Below are 7,321 nucleotides of genomic sequence, written 5' to 3'. Positions count from 1 at the left end.
AAACAGCAGAGCCGCTTCACAAAACCAGGACAGCAGGTTAAAGCAGGATTTTCCAAATATCCTAGCTTAAAGCTGTATCAGTTACCATGGTGATTTATTCAGTGAAGCTAGCCTGCTCCAAACCAAGGTGACAGCTATGCTAACCACTAGGCTAACAATTATACCACAGATGTTAAACTCCAGTCCTGATGGCCGCTGCCCTGCAGCCTTTAGATGTTTCTCTGTTGAACCACCTGAACAGAATAATCAGGTCATTAAGGCTCTGGAGACCTTGATGTACAGCAGGGGGAGGAAATGAAGTCGTTTTATTCCAGTGTTTTTACCTGTGGCTCATCTAAAGCCTGCAGGACAGCAGAGGACTGGAGTTTGACACCCCTGAGCTGTACTAACAGCCAGGTTTAGTTAAGCCTGCAGCCTCATCTGTTCAGAGCCCTAACCCTGATAAACAAATGTACTGTAGTTAATTCAAGCCATATTAATGATAACGTCCATTACAGACTTTACTGATTCATTTTAACTTGAAATGATGTTTAAATGTAAATTAACTTTAGTTTTGGGTATAATTAAATAAATGCATAATTTAGATCACACTCCATTTAAAACAAATACCTGTTTACATCAAAAACATTTTGTCTGTTTTACATTTTATAAACTCTGTTATAATTTATCTTTGATTTATGTTAAGCTGCCTTTCCAGAGGTAAACAAGAAAATGCCCCTTCAAAACAAAAGCATCACAACTCAAACAGGAAGTTAACCATAGATAAAACAAATTAAAAACAATATGGGCTCACCACCTGTGGGAGGGGCTAAAGGGGTGCATTGTGTTATGGGCGGCAGCCAAGGGAGGGGACCCTGGTGGTCTGATTCTCGGCTGCAGAAGCTGGCTCTTGGGACGTGGAATGTCACCTCTCTGGTGGGGAAGGAGCCGGAGCGAGTGTGTGAGGCTGAGACATTCCCACCAGTCTGTTGGGAATGTCTGGTGGAGTCCCCTGTGAGTCTGGTGGAGTCCCCTGTGAGACGGAGTCCCCCTGTGAGACGGAGATTTAACTCCCATCTCTGGCAGAACTTCGAACACGTTCCGGGGGAGATGGGGGACATTGAGTCTGAATGGACCATGTTCCGTGCCTCCATTGCCAAGGCGGCTTATCAGAGCTGTGGCTGCAAGGTTGTTGGTGCCTGTCGCCGCGGCAACCCTCGAACCCATTGGTGGATACCTTCGGTGAGGGATGCTGTCAGGCTGAAGAAAGAGTCCTATCAGGCCTCTTTGGCCTGTGGGACTCCAGAAGCAGCTGATGGGTACCGGCGGGCGAAGCGGCATGCGGCTCGGATGGTCGCTGAGGCTAAAACTTGGGCGTGGGAGGAGTTTGGAGAGGCCATGGAGAAAGACATCCATACGGCTTCGAAGTGATTCTGGTCCACCATCAAGCATCTCAGGAGGGGGAAGCAGTGAAGCACCAACACTGTTCATAGTGGGGATGGTGTGCTGCTGACTGTGACTCGGGACGTTGTGGGCCGGTGGGCGGAATACTTCTAAGACCTCCTCAATCCCACCAACATGCCTTCCATTGAGGAAGCTGAGCCTGGGGCCTCTGGGTCAGGCTCTCCAATCTCTGGGGACGAGGTCGCTGAGGTGGTCAAAAAGCTCCTCGGTGGCAGGGCCCCAGGGTGGCAGGGCCCCTGGGTGGCAGGGCCCCGGGGGTGGATGAGATCCGCCCGGAGTTTCTTAAGGCTCTGGATGCTGTAGGGTTGTGTTGGCTTGTTGCGATTCTGCAGTATCACATGGACATCGGGGGCAGTTCCTCTGGATTGGTAGACTGAGGTGGAGGTTCCCCTGGTCAAAAAGGGGGACCGGAGGGTGTGCTCCAATTACAGGGGGGTCACACTCTTAAGCCTCCCTGGTAACGTCTATTCAGGGGTCCTGGAGAGGAGAGTCCATCGGATAGTCGAACCTCAGATTCAGGAAGAGCAGTGTGGTTTTCGTCCAGGTCGTGGAACACCGGACCAGCTCTACACCCTCAGCAGGGTCCTGGAGGGTTCTGGGAGTTCGCACAACTGGTCTACATGCGTTTTGTGGACTTGGAGAAGGCGTTCAACCGTGTCCCTCGGGGGGCCCTGTGGGGGGCTCTCCGGGAGTATGGTGTACCGGACCCTTTGATACAGGCTGTCAGGTCCCTGTATGACCGGTGTCAGAGTCTGGTTCGCATTGCCGGCAGTAAGTCGGGCTCGTTTGCGGTGAGAGTTGGACTCCGCCAAGGCTGGCCTTTGTCACTGATTCTGTTCATTATTTTCATGGACAGAATTTCTAGGCCCAGTCGAGGTGTTGAGGGGATTCGTTTTGGTGGCCTTAGGATCTTAGACAGGGAATCTTAGGAAGTGGCCTCTCAAGTCGTGATCTACAACTTTCGCTGGAGCGGTTCGCAGCCGAGTGTGAAGGGGCCAGGATGAGACTTGGTGCCTCCAAATCCAAGGCCATGGTCTTGAGCCGGAAAAGGGTAGAGTGCCTTCTCCGGGTCAGGGGGGTCATCCTGCCTCAAGTGGAGGAGTTTAAGTATCTGAGGATCTTGTTCTTGAATGAAGAAAGAAGGAGTAGGAGATCGACAGGCGGATTGGTGCAGCATCTGCCGTGAAGCGGGCGCTGTACTGGTCCGTCGTGGTGAAGAGAGAGCTGAATCAAAAAGCAAAGCTCTCGATTTACCGGTCGATCTACGTTCCCACCCTCATCTGTGGTCATGAGCTTTGGGTCATGACCGAAAGAACGAGATCACGGATACAAGCGGCCGAAATGGGTTTCCTCCACAGGGTGGCTGGGCTCTCCCTTAGAGAGAGAAGCTCAGTCATCCGGGAGGGACTCGGAGTAGAGCTGCTGCTCCTCCACGTCGAGCGGAGCCAGTTGAGGCTCCGGCATCTGGTCAAGATGCCTTCTGGACGCCTCCCTGGTGAGGAGTTCATGTCCCACCAAGAGGAGGGAGACCCAGGACACGCTGGAGGGATGATGTCTCTCTCCTGGCCTGGGAACGGCTTGGGGTTCTCCCGGAGGAGCTGGGAGAAGTGGCTACGGAGAGGGAAGTCTGGGCCTCCCTTCTGAAACTGCTGCCCCCACAACCCGACCCTGGATAAGTGGAAGAAGATGGATGGACAGTTTATTAGTCATTTGCATATTACAGTTAACATTTTATCCACTTTTATTTTCCAGATACTGTATTAAATCTTGACCTGTCATGTTTATTTTGTATACATTTCTATGAGATGGAACAAAAAAGAGCAACATGAATGAATTTGCTGTCAGATTAACATAATATTGACTTAATTTATTAGATTAAAGTTGTTTATTTGAGCAAATGACAGATATAACATTTTTTAGTACAGAATGGTTGGGAAATATACATTTTGGGCTAATTATGCTTTAATCGATCTGCTATTGCAGCAGCAGTTTTCTTTATTATCATCGGCTTTAATTCCTCACAATCCTCAATAAAAGATGTTTGCTTGGTGTGAGGAACAGCATATGCAGATTATCCAGCATAGCATCAGTGAATCTGTGATTGATCTCTTTGGTCTCCTGGAAAAATCTGCTGAAGCTCCTGATACTCTGAAGTCTGGATGGACTCAGCTGCAACTACTGAGTCGGTTTGATCTGAACAGATGAAATCAGGATAACCTGACGGAGCTGAGCCTGGGTTTACCTCTGATCCCGATTCCTGAATCCTGGTTTGGTGAAACAAAGTTAAGTTGGGTTCAAAAGACCTCACATGGGTTTGATAAAAATGTTATTGTGACATACTGCATACACTACTACGTTCTAGTATTTTTTTGAAGTACGACTTATTTGAGTGTCAAGGTCGTCACAGTTTTAATGTAACAGCAGATATCACTAGCGAGCAATGAATGAGGTAATAGGTAATGAACCTTGGCTTGGAAAGCTTCATCTAGCCATCGCTGGCTAAACGTCCACAGAGAGTTCAGATAAGGTGTTCAAGTCCAGTCTTCCAGAGCTACTGTCCTGCACCCTTTAGATGCATCCTTCCTCCAACAGACCGGGTTCAAATGGCTGAATTCCCTCATCAGCAGCCATTCAGCTCTGAACAGACCTGGTAACTACACTTTCGTTTTGATTCAGGTGTGTTGGAACAGGGAAGCATCTGAAAGTTGCAGGGTGGTAGCTCTAGAGGACCTTAGCACCCTGCACCAGAGAAACATGGGGCTAAGGTTTCACCACCTGTAAGGAGGGACTGACAGCCAACTGCTGATACACTGCAGCTGATCACTGATGAGCTGAGAACCAGCCCTATGGTGCCCTCTGGTGGATATCCAGATAAAATTAATATCCGATTCTGGGTGACTGAAGATCTTATGGAGACAATCAGAAGGCTAATACAGTTCCACAAAATGGTGGAAGTCCAGAGGGAAGTTGGTCCCCAGGGTTGAAGTTAGCAGTGTGGAGGTGCGCAGCGCAGACAATTGTTCTTTATTTCAGGATGGAGGCGCAGTGGTGCAGAGTTTGACGGTGGACAGGCAGGTGGTTGTTCATATGGTTTGCAGGCAAGTGGTTCTCAGGAGGAGCAGCAAAGGACTAAGAGGCATGGGATGGAGAGAAAGGAGTCAGGAATCTTAGAAGCAAATGGATGAAGAGAAGCCATAGATGAGTGCTAAAAGAAGCTGCAGAGGTAAAACCTCACAAAGAGCTCAGAGAGAACCAGTTCCTGCCTTAAAGTGAGTCAGCTGTCTGTCACCAGGAAAAACTCCTGGTTGATCAGCAGGAAGCCACATCCTGCACAGAGGATGAAGCAAAAACCCTCCTGCCCTGAAAACTCAACACATTCATCATCACAGTGCCTTGCCCTGTAAACACTCTTTAATCAAGACAGAGCAGCCACTGTGATCTTGAAAAGGCAGTTTTCCCATACTCATATTTTGAATATGGTGAAAAATGTACTTTCCCCATTTGTTCCACGCTGTAGTTTTAAAACTTTAATCATTCAAGTGAATCTCTTGTAAAGCAGTTGCATCTCTGTGACCCTTTGTTGTTGGGTTCACATTAAAATTCAGACCTGACATTTTCAACTTCATCATGATTTTTTTCTTTATATTTATAATGCACTTTAAAAAAACAAAGTGCTGCACAGGTACACTATAGGGCAAAAATAAATAAAAGACTAACAGAAAAGTCAATGAAGTCAGTAAACAAAGGTTGGCCTAATGATGGCGCTCTCTGGGATTATACGAATGTTTTGAAAGATGAGTTTTTAGAAGACAACATCAGACCTTACATGATGGAAAATTGTTCCTGGGGAACTGGGAGTGCAGTAGCTCCTGGGAACCATCAAAAGCTTTGGGTCTACAGAGCTTAGATCGACACAGGACACATTGTTCTAAAAGTTCAGCAAGATAAAGAGGTGCCAGATCATTGAGCCTTTTAAAAAGTAAAAATAAAATATTAAAAACAATTCTAAAAGAAACAGCAGCATGTGAATGGAATACAAAATCAGGTTGATGTGTTCATACCGTCTTGTGTCAAAGACAAAAATCCCATTGCAGGATCATCTTAGACTGGTAGCCAATGGCGCTTTGAACAATTATGGACGGGCGGCAGCGCAGAGTTAAAATGCGACACATGCCTCAAAGCAGCCATCACAGGTTCGAGTCCCGGCCTGTTGACCTTTGCCACATGTCTTCCCACTCTCACAGCCCACTTTCCTGTCTGGTCACAAGTAAATACAGACCACTACAGCCACAGAAAACCTAACAAAAAAAAGAGTCATGGAAAGGAGTCTTGAGCGGGTCAGCGAGCGCTCATTCAGTTTCCATATAATCAAGGGCGTAGATCCCGTCTCATTATTGGGGGAACCGTAAACAGGAAAATTTCTTAAGACCAATTTGGGGGGGGGTTGGCAAAGTTAGAGAAATATAATGTAAAATGTGGTTTAAAATGTTTTTAAACCACATTCAAGCTGCAGGACCAAAAATGTCTAGTAAGCACATCAAACATGTGTGTTTCTCAGTAAGCAACCTATTGAGAAATAAAACTAAAATTTAAATGTTGCTTCTATACGAGTTTTGTTCATTCTGACTGATCTAACTTCTGCTACACCTTTACAACATTTTAAGGTCCTAAATAAAAAAGCTTTAATGAATAACTGCTCTTAATAAAATTCCTCATAAACATTGATTTATTGAAATGGCTCCTAATACAAGTTATGGGCTATTTAAATTATAAGTTGCTTTATTTTTAAGCATTTTTTAATTATGGCATGTCCTGGGTGACTGAGAACAAATAAGTAGATAGATATTAATATCTGGGAAGTATCATAACACTGAAAGCACCAGGGTTTATATAGAAAAATATTCAGATTTTATTTTGTGCTTTTAAAGGCTCTACGTTGAAGACAGTGAGAAATAAAGGCAGTTTTCTGTTTTTTTTCCTGTTTTCAGCTCCCACTCTGAGCTGGTCCACTTGCTCAGCCCCTCCCTCCCGTTTCAAACTCTTCTAATTAACTAGAAGTTTAAGAGTTAAATATGAATGAGATGTTTGACAAAAAAGCTTAAGTCTATGCAGTGTAGCAGTTTTGCTAATGAGGTAGCTCATCAAGATTCAGCCAAAGCCTAAGCTGCAGTCTGATTTTTATGGTTAATGTATTTCTTCTTATTGAGCAGTGAAAGTAAGTAAAAGGTGTCGCATGTCTTTTGCTTTAAGTATTTACTTACTGGAGGGTTTTGATTTGTGCTGCAGAGCCACAGCTAACAGCTAGCAGCTAACAGCTAGCAGCTAATAGCTAGCAGCTAACAGCTAGCTCCTCACTCCAGCGGCTCTAACGGAGCCGGTACCGTTCAGCTCTGCTGTTGCTCCTCCTTCAAGTTGGACTGAACCATTGTTCTAACAATAGTGGGGGGACCTAAATTTTTTTTTTTTTTTTCTGAGATAAATGGCAGATTTATTTCGCTCTTTGTTTCTTTTGCCTTTTCATATTGATGTTATTTAAATGCAAACGTTTCTTCAATGATTTTCTCTTTTGGGGGACAATTCTTGACTTTTCCAAATCCCCGGGGGGTGGGGGGATTTATGCACTATGCATATAATGATGCAGTTTAATACACATTCATGTTCTATACCAGGGGTCCCCAAACTTTTTCCTTGCGAGGGCCACATAACTGTTCCCTTTTCTGGTCGGGGGCCGGTCTTAGTTATTCGAGAAAGAAACCTTAGAAAACTTTTGTTGATTTTTTTTAATCCCTTTCCCGTCCGTCAGGTGATTCCCGGGAACACAGATAGTTTCCATGCTGTGCTTTTTTTTTTTTTTTTTTGTTGGGGGGCTTTTTTTTTT

General features: G+C 45.4%; 1 protein-coding gene and 1 long non-coding RNA gene across 2 annotated transcripts in view; one reads left to right on the top strand and one right to left on the bottom strand.

Annotated features, from left to right (window-relative positions):
- The window catches only part of LOC107833875 (uncharacterized), a 21,688-nt gene extending 18,224 nt beyond the window's left edge, over positions 1-3,464 (top strand). The window contains exon 3 of the long non-coding RNA XR_001659651.1: positions 3,039-3,464. This is a non-coding gene — a long non-coding RNA (uncharacterized LOC107833875). The remainder of the gene's footprint in view (positions 1-3,038) is intronic.
- Positions 1-7,321, bottom strand: part of LOC103156308 (noelin-like) — a 22,141-nt gene that overhangs the window by 10,676 nt on the left and 4,144 nt on the right. The gene's annotated exons all lie outside the window — the stretch shown is intronic.

This window comes from Poecilia formosa, unplaced genomic scaffold (genome assembly GCF_000485575.1).
Source record: "Poecilia formosa unplaced genomic scaffold, Poecilia_formosa-5.1.2 Scaffold473, whole genome shotgun sequence".
In the NCBI taxonomy this organism is placed as follows: domain Eukaryota; kingdom Metazoa; phylum Chordata; class Actinopteri; order Cyprinodontiformes; family Poeciliidae; genus Poecilia; species Poecilia formosa.
The sequence above is the reverse complement of the archived record's forward strand: the minus strand, read 5'-3'. Positions and strand labels throughout refer to the sequence as shown.